Consider the following 18,944-nt stretch of genomic DNA (forward strand, 5'->3'; position numbering starts at 1 on the left):
CAAAAAAGAAATACATTAAAATAACAAGTTTCAATGTTTAGATGTTCGTTGAGTGCAACATTGAGTGATGACTCTTTCACCTTTGGGTTTAGGTAGGTGTTTTGTGGAGAATTACAGCCTGATTCATGTACGGGCCGTTTTGCGTGTCCCTAATAGCGATTCATAGCGAATCGCAATTGAGGACACGCAAAACGGCATTCATGTATTTTCATGTGAAAAAATAGCGACTCGCACGCGGGCGCAAATTCCGTTAGCGACCAACAAAAAACGCAGAAAATTCGCATTTTCCGCCCACCAGCGATCGGGATTGCGACACGCAATCCCGATCACACGGGATAGCGACTCGCAATCCCGTGCGATCGGGATTGCGTGTCGCATTATCGCGGGATCCGGAAATACGGGATTACGCATTCCGAGCACCGTGATGACATCACAACCAGGAAGCTGCCAAATCGCACCTCCAAACACCACAGTGACGCAGTCATCCGACTCGAGACGACGGAAAGCAGCCGCCTAACCGCCGATAGCGAATCCCGACCCGGCAGAAATTGCGCCCGCCATGGCTGAAGAACCACTGCCCGGCCCCAGCAACAGCGCTAGCCGAAAGCGCAAGCTGAAATTCTCCGAGTCGGAGTTGGAGAGCCTGATTGAAGGGGTGGTGGCCCACCACGCCCAGCTGTTCGGTGCAAACTCGAGGAGGGTCCCCGAGCAGGAGAAGAGGAGGATCTGGGTGGGGATTGCCTCCAGCGTGAACGCAGTTGGCGTAGCGGCAAGGTCAATCGAAGAAATCAAGAAGCGCTGGTACGACCTCCGAGGGCGTGCCAAGGAGAGGGTGGCGGCGCGTCTCGGAGAGTCTTCAGGCACCGGAGGTGGTGGACCGACTGTCCCACCCAACACCCCCCTGGAGGACCAGGTTGAGGACACTCTGGAGATGGAGGCGTGTGTTGGTGTGATCTCCCTGGACTCCTCCCGGCCAACCCACAACACCCAAGGTAAGTGGCATGCGACTGCGACCCTGTCCCTTATGACCGTCCCTGCCCAAATAGGCTCACTCATTGGCCCTTAATCATGCCTATGTTGTGCAGCAGGAAATGCCCTGAGGCATAGTGGGAGACGTAGTATGTCCACAATGTAGTTGTACCACAATGCGGCCTGAAAGGTGCCCAAGCGCACATATCCACAGCCATCCAGGGAATGTCACCCAGCATGCATGTAACATCTGCACGTCTGACAGTCACATGCACCTAATGAGTATCCACTTACCCTCACAGGTGCAGACGACAGCAGTGACAGTGAGAGGCTGGTGATCGTCGAGGAGGCCCAGGAGGAGGTATCCCTACCCGCCACCCTGCCACCATCCCCTGCCGCTGCGGCAACACCAGCAGCCAGGCCCACCACCTTACCTGCAGCTAAATCCGCAGGACCACCGCCAGCCAAGGTCAGGCCCCCCACCAATGTGCCTACAGTGCCTGCCGCACCTACAGTGCCTGCCGCACCTACAGTGCCTGCCGCACCTACAGTGCCTGCTGCACCTGCGACGCCAGCTGCCACCACACCTGCGGCTCGTCCTCCAAGATCTGGCCCAGCCACATCCGTAGCACAGCGCCAAAAGAGCAGGAGGGGCAAAGGGCATCTCCATGCCTGCATGTCCGTGGAGCGGCGAATGCTCCGTCTCCACCAGAGGCAGTCGCAGCAGCAAGGAGCCATCCAGCTCCAGCTGCAGAAGATTGGCCGCAATGTGGCAGGAGTGGGCCAGCGTGTGGACCGCATGACGGCGGCCATTGAGCGCATGGCAGTGGCTATGGAGGCCAACACAGCTGCGCTGGGGAAGCAGCGCAGTGCTGCTCGCAGGCGCCAACACCATCTGGTGAGCCAGATGGCAACCTACAGTCGATCCAATTATGTGGCAGCAAATGCCACCTCCCAGCTCTCCCGACGCTCAATGACCCAGCAGCACCAGCTGGTGCAGTGCTGCGAAGAGGTCACCCGAGTGCTGGAGCACCTCACCACCGCCGTGGTCCCACTGCTCCAACCTGTGGTACCGGCTGTCGTTGGGGGAGACGATGGGAGTGAGGCTGCCTCCAGTGTGAGCAGCAATTCTGCCACGCAGGCCCCCCCACCTAGGCGCAGCACCAGGGCAACGCCTGGTCCATCTGGCCTGGATGAGGATGAGGAGCCGCAAAGGCGGCTGGGAAATGTGCGCAGGAAGCAGCATTGACATTGAGTCAGGGACACAGCCACAGGCTGAGGATAAGCCTGCCAAGCAAAATAACAAGCAGTATGCTGGAATACTGTATTTTTTTTGTAAATAGTTCATTCCATGTCCCTTTTCTGTTGTGAATCAAACAATTACATTTATTTTGAAGCATACATTTGCCTTGTGTTATCATTATATTTAGCATGCATTTGTGATATGTGGGGTGGGGGAAGGGGGTGGGCTAGAAATAGTTGTCTGTGATTTGGTTGCGACGTCTGTGGCCTTCAGCTGGGTTCTCCCCGCATGCATGGTGCGCATTTGCTGGTGGCCGGTCGTCCCCCTCGGATTCACTGCCTGAGATGTCAACTGGTATCCGCCGCTTGGTAGCAATGTTATGAAGCATTGCACAGACAGCCACAATGCGGCAGCACGCTGCAGGACTGTAATACATGGCCCCACCTGTCTTGTGCAGTATACGGAACCTGCTCTTGAGCAGGCCAAATGTCCTTTCTATACAGTTCCTTGTCCGGATGTGCGCAACATTGTAGCGCCGTTGCTGAGGTGTGGCAGGGTTGAGGTAAGGGGTCAGGAGGTATTCCCGTAGGGCGTAGCCACTGTCACCTGAATGAGAGGAGCAGATGTTGATTGCCTGTGCAGCGCAGTTACTTCATAGCAATGTGACATTGTCGACAAAGTGTACTTACCAAGTAGGTGTCCTTCCCCAAACTCTCCCCTGGTCAGTCGTGTGTGGAGTCCGCTGTGCCTGAAGATGAAGGAGTCATGGGTACTCCCTGGGTACTGGGCCACAATGTCAGTGATGATGCTCTTGGCATTGCAGACCATCTGTATGTTGAGGGAGTGGTAGCACTTTCTGTTGCGGTACATATACTCCGTGCCAGCTGGTGGGCAGATGGCGACGTGGGTACAGTCTATGCAGCCGAGGACATGGGGAAAATGGGCAACATTATAAAATTGTAGTTTAGTGAGGTCCAATTCCTGTTGGCTTGTGGGAAATGTGATGTACCGGTGGAGCTGGCTGAGCATGGCGTCAACAAAAGTGTGGAGGCAGCGTGACATGGTGGGCTGGGATATCCCCCCAGCAGCGGCTACTATGCCCTGGAAACTGCCGGAGGCCAGGAGGTGCAGGCTGCACAATACCTGCACATGTGTGGGCACAGAATTGTTTCGCCTTGTTGGGTGCTGCATGATGGGGTCGAGTTCTTGTATCAGCCAGGTGATCATTTCCCCATTCAGCCTGTATTTAGCATAAATCTGTTCTCTGGTTTGGCCCAGCAAGGTGACCCGCAGCCGGTAAATCCTTGCCTGCCTCATGCGTCTCCTCCGTGCTGCTCGCTGTAGCCTTCGCCGCCTCACCACCATGTACATCCCTGGCATTGTGGAAAGCCTAATGCTGCTGCTGAATGTCCTTATGTGTGATTGGTCAGGCCTGGCCCTGTTGGTGATAGGTCAACGGTTTTTTGAAAAAAAAATTCTATGCCTTTCATGGTTACCACCTGCTTTGAGTTGTCCTTATTTTGCGCCGTGCAAATAGCGATTTCTGGCATTTTCGCACATTGCGATTGTTCTTGGATGCCGATAGCGTGTTTCTATTGCGATTACGCTATTATTTTCGCAGATTCCGTGGTGTGTCGCTAATTCCGATTCGCTAATGCTCTGCGGCAGGGATTCTGCGATTATTTTAGCGACTACGCAAATATGTGTTAGCGAATTCGCTATTTTGTTGTTGAATGCCGATTACGGAAATTGCGCCCGCAATTGCCTTTTCGCAGCGATTGCGGGCGCAATTTCACTTCATGAATCAGGCTGTTAGTATGGTAATTGGTAGAGAGCATTGGGGGTAGGTTGAAGATTATGTGAGTTTGAATGTGTTGATAATTTGAACCAATTAAAATGTTACTTTGGTTTTGATTTTGTGTGTGATGAAATGTGGTTGGCTGGGTATTTGAATATGTATGAAAAATTTGAGGGAAACACAGCCATTTTGAGATTTAAATGTTTGAGGTATACTTCTGAGGTGTGAGATTGAGACAAATTTTACTGTACAACAGTTTTCTAGAAGGTGAATTGTTAATTTGTACGGAGAACTCCGTTGTTCACTTTAAGTTAATAGGAAAAATGTTTTCTGTTAGTTATTTAATGTTTTTCTGTTATACTTATGGATTGAGTAGGGCAACATCAGATGCAGTGCTTTATATTTCTAATTCTTGCTTAATACTATACACTGTCCAGGGAAATACGGCCATTTTGTGACTATAGTGTCTGAGGTACTTTTGTGTGGAATTTTTGCTGTTCAATTTCTGGTGTGTGTTTTACACAGTAGTAACTCTTCTTATAGAATTTAATAGTTTTTCTCTGCCCTATCTCACACTTACCCTGCAACATCTCACTGTCTTTCTCTTTCTTTCTTTTAATAGTACACTAACTTCAATAATGGTTGAAAGTGAAGAGTCATTTGACATCGAAATCACAGCAACGTTTATTGATCCTATAGATGAAACAAATCATGACGAAGATGAAGGAGATACCATGGCAGATTTTTTGGATGAAACACTGGACATATAATTAATGGAGTGTGTAGACATTGTTGAGCTGGACGAATCATTCAAAGACACTTTGATGGATGAAATTCCTGATGAAGAAATGCTCCAAGTTCTTTTAGATTTTGAAAATTCTGATAAATAAATTTTAATTTATTAATGAAACATTTGCTTTAATTTTTATACTTATTTAAATGTAATTTATGAGGTAGTAGCAAAGTGATACAATTTTGTGTTCTTCATGTCCTGCATCCTTTCTTTCACTGACTGTCTCTGATTCACTAGTTTACAACATAAGTAAGTATATAGAATAGCAAGTGTGTTTCAACAGAGTAGGAACTCATGACCTCCTACGCCAATTCTGACCACACATTGAGAAAGGAAGGAATCATGTGAACAAATCTGTTTCAGCTTTCCTGAAAGACTACAGTATGGATTCAATATACCATAATAACTTGCATTACAACCTTCAAGGTATCTACAGAGGAGACGATGTCCATTTCCATTTTTTTTTTTAAATTCCAATAGGTCCGCGCACCGTTAGTGCTCGGTGAATGCAAGGTGCGCGAACTCTTTCGCCGTCATTTTGTGGTTTCAGAAGAGATTGAAAAATATAACTTAAAAATGTGGGAAGGGGGTAGGGTAGAGTGTCCCTGACCCCTTAGGTCTTCTCAGGGGGTTCTTCAAGGACTCCTAAGGTTAAAAATAATGTTTATTTTTTTTAAAACACCAGAAAACACGATAGGTCCGCCACTGGGGAGTGCTCAGTGAGTGCTCGGTGCGCGGACCTCTGTAAAAATTAATTAAAAAAATTAAGTTAAAAATGATATTTGAGTGTTTACATGTTAGTTGGCTCTAAAAAGAGCTGTTGTGTTTTTTTGGTACCTACAAGTAAGTACCAATGCAGAGTCTGATGTTACAGAGAAAGACTTTGTTCCCTTCATCTGTGAAATGTACACCATCTGTCCTATAGATGCCTTGCATGTTGTAACACAAGTTGTTGTGGTATATACAACCCATTTCATAGTCTCTCATGTATGCAGAAACAGATTTATTTACATGTTTCCTTGCTTTCTCAATCTGTGGACAAAATTGATTGGACCAATTCCATTTTTGCCTTTGGCACATATTGGAATAGACAAAGGCAGTTTGAGGAAAAAGTGACATCAATTGTCCAAAGATGTCCTTCAATAGCATTTCCAGACCAACCCCAGTTAAAGTGCATAAGTCATTTCCACCACAGTGCACAATTATGAGGTCAGGATGTGGAAGATGCATGAAGGATTTCACCAATGGTATCAATTGGTGACATCCCATTCCTCTCAGGGCAATCCATAAAATATCAACATTTGGTAAATCAAGGTTTAAAATTCCTCTGTTTGTTGCATACCTTTTAGACCAGAATACAAAGCTGTGTCCTACAAACCATACTGAAAGCATGTTCAAGGCAGATCTGGTTGTACTCAGATGAGGGCTGTAAATGAAATGGCAGTTGGAAAGCTTGCAGTTTAGAAATAAAAGAGGAGGACATTTACTGCACTTGAAGCTTAAGAAATGATTGGTGCTTTCTGAAAATGCAAAAGAGCATATTAGGGTGCATAGTTTTGTTTTTTAAAAGAAGCAATTCTAATGGTTCAGAAAAGGTCATTGAAAGGAACATTGCACATGATTAGCTGTTATATTGAAAGCTCTACCAACCTTGATGGATTCATTTGCAACATAGTATGATGAACTTTTAAACTATGTTCTTCCTTAGGTGGGAGTTACCATGGTAACAGGTTGAATGAGCAGTAGGGGGATGGGTGAATATTATGTGAGTTTGAAAGTGTGTAAATGTAGAACCAATTGAAATGTTAGTTTAGTTTTAAAATAGTGTGGGAAGACATTTCATTGTTTATCAGCAGAAATAAGTGAGGAGAATGAGTGGGAAACTGCCATTTCTGTTTCCAGTGTCTGAACTGCAGTTCAGGGATTGTGCTTAGGAAAATTTGGTGTGTGTTTCACACTGTTCTACATTTTCAAAAGCGATTTTAAAGGTGAGTAATATAGAGAGAGTGCTGTTTGCAGTATTGGGAAGCATAACAAGCATATTGGGCTTCATTACTGTTGTATTTTGAAAATGAGTCAGGTTTCTGCATTGTAGTGTAGTGCTCATTTAAATGGGTTGTGCTCTGTGTGTAAAATGATTTACCATGCTAAATGTTTTTTGATAAAATGTGTGGCTTAAAGATTTTTGACAAGGATCACAGTGAGTGTATGTGTGAATTAAGGAATTATATTTTCACCTTTTTCCATAATGTTAACTGAATGGTGCATATTAGAAATGACATTTTGAAATGAGTTAGTTTTCGGCAATGTAATGTAGTGCATATTGAAATGGGCTGTGTTCTGTGTCTAAATCGATTTACCATGTTAAATGATTTTTGCTGAAATTTGTGGCTATAATATTTTTCACAAGGGTCACACTGTGTGTGTATGTGAATTAAGGAATTATATTTTCATCTTTTTCCATAATGTTAGCTGTGTGTGCTTACAGTTTGTATCTTTTAGTTTATAGGGTAGACTTCTTTTTAAATTGTTTTTCATGCTTGGATTCAATGCTGGTATAGAGATAGTGTAATGGTTTCAATGGACTTGTAAATATGCTTCTTCTTTACAAGCGCCTTGCGCAACCTTTAACATGGGTGGGAGCAGTCAATGTATGGAGAGGGATAGGAATTGCAGATAGAAAACTTTATGAAATGGTGTGGGAGATGCATAAAGGATTTCACTAATGGCATCAATTGAGATGGAATATAAGATAAAGAGGGGCATATTTACAAGCCAGTTGTGCAATGTTTGACATGGGTTCAAGCAGAAAATGCATGCAGAGTAATAAAATTGCCACACAGACAAGAAAATGAAATGTTGTGAGAGATGCTTAAAGGTTTTTTCTAATGGCATAAATTGAGATAGAATATACATAAAAGAGAGGTATATTTACAAGGCCCTTGCGCAATGTTTGACATTAATGCTGGTATCCAGATAGTGTAATGGTTTCATTGGCATATTTACAAGCCCCTTGCGCAATGTTTGACATTAATGCTGGTATAGAGATAGTGTAATGGTTTCATTGGCATATTTACAAGCCCCTTGCGCAATGTTTGACATTAATGCTGGTATAGAGATAGTGTAATGGTTTAATTAGCATATTTACAAGCCCCTTGCACAATGTTTGACATTAAAGCTGGTATAGAGATACTGTAATGGTTTCATTGGCATATTTACAAGCCCCTTGTGCAATGCTTGACATTAATGCAGGTATAGAGATAGTGTAATGGTTTCATTGGCATATTTACAAGCCCCTTGCACCATGTTTGACATTAATGCTGGTATACAGATAGTGTAATGGTTTCATTGGCATATTTATTATTATTAAATTTTATAAAGCGCGTAGTCACCCGTGAGTATCCCAGCGCTAAGATCCATACAACTGCGGGTCAGTGGGGACAGGGGGGAGGAGTCAGCATTTAGGAAAAAAGATGGGTCTTCAACCGCTTCCTAAATCGGAGATAGTCTGGTTCTGTTCTAAGGTCACGGGGTAACGCGTTCCAAAGGCGTGCAGTGTGGACAGAGAAGCACCTTCCACCCGTGCGGGCCTTCTTGACTCTAGGGATGATGATAAGATATTCCTGATCGGATCGTAAGGATCTTGGGGCTTTGTATGGTCTGATAAATTTTCTTAAAATAGGGGGGCCTTTGTTTTGTAGAAGTCTGTGAGCCAGACATAGAGCCTTGAATTTCACTCGCTCTCTCACTGGGAGCCAGTGGAGAATCTTCAAGGCTGGTTTGGCCGAAGCTCTGGCAGGGGTATTGGTGAGGATCCGGGCTGCGGAATTCTGTATCCTTTGTAGTTTGTTCAGGGTTGCCTCAGGGGCGCCTAGGTAGATGGTGTTGCTGTAATCCAGCCTTGATAAGATAAGGCCTTGGATTAACAGTTTTTGAGAGGTGGAAGGAAGTAGAGGCAGAATCTTCCTGATCGACCTGAGAAGCCCAAAGCATGTCCCGGCAACTTTTTTGGCTTGTGTCATGAAAGACAGATCTCTTTCTAGTCAAATACCCAGGCTTTTAATCTCGGACTTCGGGTCTGGAGGCGCACCCAGACAGGGGGGCCAGATGTTCTGTGAAAGGGACAGCCCCTTCTGACCAAGGAGGAGAATGTCCGTCTTTGAACCGTTAAGTTTCAAAGATGAGCTGTTCATTAATCCTTGTATCTGCGTCAGACAGTTGTATAGGTCCGCTGGTTCTTGACTTGGGTGAGATAGGGACACCACTAACTGAGTGTCGTCAGCGTAGCTGACGATACTCACTCCAAATGGATTGACAACCTCCTCCAATGGGGACATGTAGACATTAAATAAGGTCGGGCTCAGGGAAGATCCCTGAGGCACGCCACATTGGAGGGGTGTTTCGGGGGAGCGGGTGTCATTCTCCCAGATCTGAAAAGAGCGTTGGCTCAGAAAAGACGTAAGCCAGGTCAGTGCGGTTCCCTCCACACCGATATTCCTAAGTCGGTGAATAAGGAGCTGGTGATTAACGGTGTCGAAGGCCGCACTGAGGTCCAGGAGGATCACTGCCACTGATCCCCCCGCGTCCAGAAGTGCTCTGGCCTCCTCCACCGCTGCGAGAAGGGCGATGTCGGTACCCTGCCCTGGGCGGAATCCAGTCTGCGAGCTTTTGAGCCGATTGTTGATTTCCAAAAATTGTGAGAGTTTTTTATTCACGAGCTTTTCAGCAATCTTACTGGATCCGGGAAGAAGTGAGATTGGCCTGTAGTTGGCCAAATCCGATGGATCCAGGGAGGGTTTTTTTCAATAGGGCCTTGACGACTGCAGCCTTCCAGCTGGGGGGGACGACTCCCTGTTGAAATGAGGCATTGATGAGATGGGTAAGGGGGGGAACGTTGGTAGGAGTCACTTTCTTAAGGATACGTAGCGGGGCGGGGTCCCTGGGAGATCCGCTTTTGATGGTGTCTAGCGTGCTTCCGACCTCTTCGACAGTCACTGGTCCCCAGGAAGTTAGACAGGGGGAAGTGGGAGTCGTGTTGGTCTCTTTTTCCTGGCTCAAGTTGGTGGATGGGATGGAGGCAAGGATTTTCTGGATCTTCTCCTCAAAGAAGTTGGCCAGTTTACGGCATTTTTCCTCATCTGCTTTGGGGTCTGGTGGAGTTCTAGGTCCGGGGTGTGGGACCTTAAGAAGTTCTTTTAAAATAATAAAAGATTCCTTGCAGGAGCAGGAGGAGTTTTCTATTCTTTCCTGGAAGAATGTACTTTTAGTCTGTAAATTTGTAATGAAGTGTGGTAGGCATCCTTCTTTGCAGTTAACTTATCCTTCCTCCGGAGCGTTCCATTCTTTTACATTCCTTTCGTAAAAGATTGAGCTCCGGAGTGTACCAAGGGGCAGGGCTCACTCTTTTGGTATGCTTGAGGGTGGTGGTTTTGGGGAGGAGTTTGTTCAATGAGGATGTAAGCCAAGAGTTGAACTGTTTATCGGCGTTGACTGGATCAGTGGAGAAGGCAGGGATAGAATTCATAAGGCTGGTGGTCCATTCGCCTGGAACAAGTTTGTGCCAGCGCCGGTCAGTCACCCGGGTTTTGGGGTGTTGGGTGGGTGCTACAGAGAAATACCACGAGATGGGGACTAAGAAGCGATCTGTTCAGGGGAGAGGAAGGGGAGGGCCGGTGGTGATGTCCATGATGTTAGTAAGGACAAGATCCAGAAAGTGTCCCTTGTCGTGGGTTGGTCCTGTATTGACTAGCCGAATGTTGAATGACATAAGGTCCAGAAGGAGATCGGACGCTGTTAGATCTGTGGGGTCTGTTAGGTGGAGATTGAGGTCGCCCACGAGGAGGAAGTTAGGGGAGGAGGTGGCTAACTGTGACACCGTGTCAATGAGAGCGTTAAGGAATTTCCCTGGAGTTCCCGGAGGCCGGTAGATCAATAACCCTGAAAGGGAGTGTGCCGGGGATGTTTGAAGAGCGAAGTGGCAGCTTTCACAGTCTTCAATGTTGGCATTGCTGGTCCTACAGACAAGGTGTTCTCTGTGAATTATTGCAAGGCCCCCTCCTCTACCCCGAGGTCTTACAAGCCCCTTGCGCAATGTTTGACATTAATGCTGGTATAGAGATAGTGTAATGGTTTCATTGGCATATTTACAAGCCCCTTGTGCAACATTTCACATTAATGCTGGTATACAGATAGTGTAATGGTTTCATTGGCATAATTACAAGCCCCTTGCGCAATGTTTGACATTAAAGCTGGTATAGAGATAGTGTAATGGTTTCATTGGCATATTTACAAGCCCCTTGCACAATGTTTGACATTAATGCTGGTATAGAGATAGTCTAATGGTTTCATTGGCATATTTACAAGCCCCTTGCACAATGTTTGACATTAATGCTGGTATACAGATAGTGTAATGGTTTATTTGGCATATTTACAAGCCCCTTGCACAATGTTTGACATTAATGCTGGTATAGAGATAGTGTAATGGTTTCATTGGCATATTTACAAGCCCCTTGCGCAATGTTTGACATTAATGCTGGTATAGAGATAGTGTAATGGTTTCATTGACATAATTACTAGCCCCTTGCTCAATGTTTGACATTAATGCTGGTATAGAGATAGTGTAATAGTTTCATTGGCATAAATACTAGCCCCTTGCGCAATGTTTAACATTAATGCTGGTATAGAGATAGTGTAATGGTTTCATTGGCATATTTACAAACCCCTTGCGTAATGTATATTCTTGTCTGTGTGCCAGTTTTATTACTCTGCATGCATTTTCTGCTTGCACCCATGGTAAACATTGCGCAAGAGGCTTGTAAATATGTCCCTCTTTTTTGTATATTGTATCTCAATTGATGCCATTATTAAAATCCTTTACACATCTCTCACACCATTTCATATGGCTTTCTAATTGCTATTCCTATCCCTCTCCATACTTTCACTGCTTCCACCCATGTTAAAGACTGCACAAGGCACTTCTAAAAAAGGAGCATATTTACAAGCCAAATTAAACTATTAGCACTATCTCTGTACCAGCATTGAATTTAAGCATGATAAACACTTTAAAAAGAAGTCTACCCTGTAAGCTAAAAGATGCAAATTGTTAGCACACACAGCTAACATTATGGAAAAAGATGAAAATATAATTCCTTAATTCACATACACACTCAGTGTGTTCCTTGTCAAAAAACTTGAAGCCAGACATTTCAACAAAAAACATTTAGTATGGTAAATCGTTTTAGACACAGAAAGTGAGATGAGACACACACACAAACAGACAGATGGTGAAGGCAGAGATTGAAATGACACACACATACAAATAGAGAGATGGGGGAAGGAGAGAGTGAGATGAGGCATGGAAAGACGGATATGGTGCAGGCAGAGAGTGAAATGAGACACACAAAGAGAGATGTGAACTAGTGTTTATATTGTTTAGTTAATGTAATTGCTATGTGCTATGTTGGTAGTGGTCTATAATATGTCATATTTTTCTTTTCAACAGATTGTAAATATCTACAGAGTCATAATAGATTATGCCTACCAAGAACTGCAAACAAAGACTTTATAAGCAAGTTTCATCAATCAAGAGGAGTCAATTAGAAGATTCATCCAGAAGACAATCTTCAGAGAAAAGAAAAAATGCTCCTGGTAATGCACCTGTGCTTCCTGTTTTTTTGCCGGATAACTTGAATGGACTCTTGTGCAAAGGTTATTAGTTTCTGGTAACAAATGCATTACATCATCAAATTCATAAGTTAAGGTGGGATATTTGCAACCATTAATGCTTGCATTGGTGGTGCTGTTGCTTCAGAAGAAGTGCTGGGAGTAGAGCCCTCCGCCTCTGATGATCTTTTTATTACAGCTTTACTCCAATTGTTTGAGTGTATATTCTGGACATGGCATTCCATGCTATAAGTTCCAAAGCTGTACTGTTTCTGTGGATTCCCTCTTGAAAGTACTGTGTGACACATTTTACATGTGACAAAAGGCGCATTTACCTTTTTCTCTCTTTCTGTATTTTTTTTAAATTTCCGTACTATGGACTCTCTCTGTGTTCTAGGGGTTTCAGGAACAAACTCTTCTGAATATGAAGTAGAAGAATGAACTTTTTACACAAAACAATTTATGCATCTGTGGTTCCTGTTCTTCTGCAAAATGACAATGGACTGTTGTCCGAAGACTACCAATTTATTGCAATGTATGCATTGCATCATAAAATGTTTCAGTTCTGGCTGAATGTTCGCCACCATTGAAGATGGCATTGGTGGTACTCTGGTTCTTGCTGTAGATGTACTAGGAGAAGAGTCCTGCTCCTGACATCTTTGCACCACAGCTCTACTCCAATTGTTGGGGTGTATATTTTTTACATGGCGTTTCATGCTGAGGGTTCTGAATGAATATTTCTTATTAGGATGTCCTCTAGATAACACTGTGTCACAGATCTTGCAGGTGACCAGTGGTGCATTTACTTTCTTCTGATGTTCTGGAAAGCTGAAAAACTTCCAGACTAGAAAAAAGGTGTTGCTTCTCTGAAAGCCAAAGATTAATGATGAACATGGGAGGGGTCTTTCAAGAATTAGAGTAGGAAGTATTATAAACCAATAAAATCTTTTGTTATAAGGTCACATGGTTGGATGTAAGTTTACGGAGTGTTTACGGAGCGTTTACGGAGTGCTCACGTAAGCTTATGTTGCGTTTACGTTTAATTTACGGAGCGCTTACGTCATCTTATGATGTGCTTACGTGGTACGCACCCTTGTGACATTTATAATTGTTTACATAAAGTTATATATGTTGTTTAAAAGTTTAAAATAAACATGTTCTTTATTATCTCAGTTAATATGTTCTTTTATATTGTATAATGATTATTTATTTTTATTTATTTATTTTTAGAGTTTTCTATAGCGCGAACTTGAACCGATTAGGTTATCAGAGCGCTTTACATAGCACCAGTTCCGTTACATGTTATCACAGCAGTTTACATAGAATCAGTTACGTTGCACATTTCAGGATCTTGAACCTATTAGGTTATCAAAGCGCTTTACATAAGACAGCATTCGATGTCCAGTGCCCTCCTCCGCCGTGTAGCGGGGGACCACTTCCAGCCCTCCGAAGTCGTCGAGCTGTTGGGACTAGGCTCCTGGAATTTCAGCTGCCCCTTTACAACTAATTAGTTTGAAGTCATGACAGAAATATGTAGATATAATGATTTAGCACCCTTGTGAGTTTTATAATTGTTTAAATAAAGGTATATATGTTGTTTTAAAGTTTAAAATAAACATGTTCTTTATTATCCCAGGTAATATGTTCCTTTATATTGTGCAATGAATACGTAGATATAATGATTTAAAGTTTATAAAACTTTCGGAGGTAAATAATAAATTCCTGTGTACATGCATATCTGTGCATGTACATTTGTGCCATGTGGCACACATACATGTCGTAAGACCATGTATGTGTGTGACATGGCACACAAGCCAGAATCAGGGGTGCAACAGGCTGTCAAAGTGACAACCTGCCTCCCTTGTCAATTCGGTAATTTTATTGATTTGTATTTACTGATTCGTTAATTGTCATTGATTCCTATTGGCCTCAAGACTTATAGGAATCAATGGCAATTACCAAATCGGTAAATACCGATACGGTAAAATGACTGAATTATACAGATTTTGTAATTTCAAAAGAGAAATTACCTACATCCAAATTACCTACTCTTAAATATTGAAGTGGTATGATTTGGTATTTATGAGTAGGTAAATCGAGATTACGTACATTTGGCCTATTGAGTTGTAACATAGTTATATACATATGTTACATTTCATGCTTTGGAAGTAGTACAATATACTATAGGTAAACACCTTATAGGTTTATGCTGTACCACATCCTTATAGTTTTGCACTTTGACATTCAGTATGACAAACTTTTACATACAAACATAAAAATGTAGTTCTTTTTTTAACCAGTAGAGGTAGTTGTAAAAAGAACTTTTTGGTACGCACCCTTACAAGGTTTGTAATTGCTTAAATAAAGTTATATATGTTTTTTAAAAGTTGCTTAAATAAAGTTATATATGTTGTTTAAAAGTTGCTTAAATAAAATTATATATGTTGTTTAAAAATTAAAATAAACATGTTCTTTATTATCCCAGATAATGTGTACTTCTATATTGTACAATGAATATATAGATATAACGATAAAACTTTTGGGGGTAAAAAATGAATTGCTGTGTACATGCACATCTGTGCATGTACATTTGTGCCATGTGGCACACATACATGTCGTAAGACCATGTATGTGTGTGACATGGCACACAAGTCAGAATCAGGGGTGCAACAGGCTGTCAAAGTGACAACCTGTCCCCTTTGACAATTCGGTAATTTTACCGAATCCGTATTTACTGATTCAGTAATTGCCATTGATTCCTATTGGCCGCAAGGCCCATAGGAATCAATGGCAATTACCGAATTGGTAAATACCGATTCGGTAAAATGACTGAATTAAACAGATTTGGTCATTTTAAAAGACAAATTACCTACATCCCATTTACTTACTCTTAAATATTGAAGTGGTATTACGCACCCTCGTGAGATTTATAATTGCCTAAAGTTATATATGGCCTTTAAAATTTTAAACTAACATGTTCTTTATTATCCCAGATAATGTGTACCTTTATATTGTGCAATGAATACGTATATATAATGATTTAAAGTTTATAAAACTTTTGGGGGTAAGAGCTCGAAGCTTTTACGGTGCGCAGATGGTGCTCTTACGTTGCGTGCACGTGCGACGTACCCTCGCGAGATTTGGTACTACTCAAAAAAGTTATATAATGTTGTTAAAAGTTTTTAAAAAACATTTTCTACATTTAAGCAGATATTGTCTACCTTTAAAATCTACATTAAAAAAGTAGATATTATGTTTTAGAAGCTTAAAACATTTGTCGGGGTAAGAACTCGGAGCGTTTACGGTGTGCTTACGGAGCGCGGCCCCTGTAATCATATAAAAAAAAAACTTGAAAATAAAAATTATATATATATTATATTAAATATATATATTCACTGAGTAAACCATAGGTTTCAAGCCTTACATAGTTAGGTATTAGCATTTAAAAAACCTTGCAAATTCACAAAAAAAACATAGGTTTCAGGTCATATATAGTTTGGTATTGCTAATTCCTAACTATATAAGGCCTTAAACCTATGGTTTTTTAACTGAATTTGCAAGGTTTTCTAAATGCTAATTCCTAACTATATATGGCCTAAAACCTATGTTTTTTTCTGTGAATTTGCAAGGTTTTTTAAATGCTAATTCCTAACTATATCTGGTGTGAAACCTATATTTTTTTCAAAAAACTTCAAAGGTTTTGTAAATGCAAATTCTGTTATCGAATAACGTTTTTATATGTTAATATCCTTCTGGTACCACATGAGCAGCCATCTCATTTCTCAGTAGAACTGAGGCACAAGAGAGCTCAAAACAAGAGTGGAAAATGCGAAAAGGGGGCAGGGTAGAGACTCTCTGACCCCCTAGCCCTTCTCAGGTTGTCCCAGAAGGACCCCTAAGGGCAAAATTATTATTATTATTTTTTTTAATAAAATCGCGGGGTACGCGCATGGTACGCGAACGTACACGTGCCTATACGCGTACCGTGCACGTACCCCATGATTTTTCGATTTTTTTCTGCCCTTGGGGGTCCTTCTGAGACCCCCTGAGAAGGGCTAGGGGGTTGGGGGGTCTCTACCCTGCCCCCTTTTTGTGTTTTCTACTCTTCTTTTGGGTTCTCTTGTGCCTCAGTTTGCCTGAGAAACAAGATGGTGGCCAACTCTTCCTGGTTTGGACAGTTTGGAATGTTGACAGTCAACTGCCAGCCAATCAGGATCTCGCTCGCGCACGTAAGAGTATGCGCACGTACGCGTACGGTGCACGGACCTGTAAGCTCATATAGATATATATGTGTTTTTGAACCTAATTTTCATAAAAACCACTGGAGCAATTTTCACCAAACATAGCAAAGGCACATATGCGTACCAGTCCCTACAATTTTGCAAAGTTTGACGTTATTCCGTTCAGCGGTTCGGGCTGTAGACTTGTCAGACCGTCCTATGGAAATTACCATGGGGAAATACGTTTTGGGACCCCCCTTTTTTCTCAGCCCCCACTTCACGAATGGGGACTAGTTAGAATAGTTGGACTCACTATAACTTGCGAGCCTGCAATGCACTGCTGATGACATCACATATTACATCACTCATGACATGGTCAGTGACATCACTCATGACATCACTGATGACACCATCCTTGTGAAAGACTGACAGACCTCCTTTCAGTGTAATGTAACCCTTGAAACACTTATTCAAAAATAGAAACTAACATTTTCAAAAAAATGGAGATACCCATACCAGTTATAACAACCAATTCAGTAATTCCACCATCTATATACACATCCACTCATTCAGCAACAGTTCTATATAGTCACTCATAAATATACTCACTCATATGTAGTTATACACATATACATCCTGTTACACACCGACAGTCATCCAAAAGTTACTCACACACATACTCACACATGCAAATAAACTATTAAACATCCATTTATTTGCATATACAACTATACACAAACTAGCATATTACTTCTAAGGAAACTTACACATACTTACTCTCTTAAACAATCACTTATAGAAACACATACTTATTTAAACAGGAACTCTTTCAATCTCTCACTCTCACATATACTCACTTATATACATCAATACTCACATATACTAGATTAAAACATATGTAGTTACTCATAAAGACACCAGTGAGGCAGGCATTCACTCAATAACACACATATACACACTCATCCACCCATACAGTCCTGCACATATGCTGTCTTCAAAACACATACAAACAGTGAGTCAGTCACCAACCCATGCAGCCACTTATACACAAAGTGAAACACTGATACATATATTTAAATATTTAATAATTACTCGCTAATATATGTATTTACTAAGATACACTTAATAAGCCAGTTAACCAATCATTTTTTTTTTAAAACAACCATTTAGACACTTATTTAAAAATGTATTCTTCCATCGACCTTTACAAATACATTTGTAAAACATATTTATTTTACAGAAAGACACACATTCAGTGGATGGTGTCATCAGTGATGTCATGAGTGATGTCACTGACCATGTCATGAGTGATGTAATATGTGACATCATCAGCAGTGCATTGCAGGCGCGCAAGTTATAGTGAGTCCAACTAACTATAACGTGGGAATTTCAATGGTTTTATGCGAGTAAAAATTTCCAGCTAACTATAACTGGTGTGAAACCTATGTTTTTTTTAGTAAATATATATATATATATATACACACACATATATACATATATATATATATATATATATATATATATATATATATATATATATATATATATATATGACATCTCATTTGACATCAATGATCACACCACTGATGATATACTTCATGTGATAATACAATGCACCTCCTCACACTCTAATATAACCTCTGTTACACCTAGTGTTAAATACAGAGTATCATTTTTGAAACCATTGGCACACCAATACCAGTTATTACATACGCACTCACTGATTCCTAAGTCTACACACACATTCACTCATTTACCCATACAATCACTCGTACATACAGTCACTCATTATTACAACACTATCATATGCACTCATACACCTATGCAGACACTCACACACTGCCACTCATCCATGGAGTTACTCACACACCTAGTCAGTCCTGTAAAGAATCAATCACACTTTGATTTCTTCATCTATACAGTTAAACACAGAACAGCTTACATTTTCACACATATACTAACACATACTTACTCACTTATACAATCAAATTCTTCATCCATACTCTTATACATCCACTCATTCTTCAATATGTAAAACATATTTAAACTTTAAAAAAACACACAGACACTGGATGATGTCATCAGTGATGTCATTTGAGATGTCATCAGTGATGTCACTGACCATGTCATGAATGATGTAATATGTGACATCATCAGCATTGGATTGCGGATGCGCGAAATATATAGTTAGTGCAACTAACTATATATGGAATTTCATTGGTTTTATATCAATAAAATGTCCAGCTAACTATATATGGT

Source organism: Lissotriton vulgaris, chromosome 2_1 (genome assembly GCF_964263255.1).
Source record: "Lissotriton vulgaris chromosome 2_1, aLisVul1.2, whole genome shotgun sequence".
Taxonomy (NCBI): domain Eukaryota; kingdom Metazoa; phylum Chordata; class Amphibia; order Caudata; family Salamandridae; genus Lissotriton; species Lissotriton vulgaris.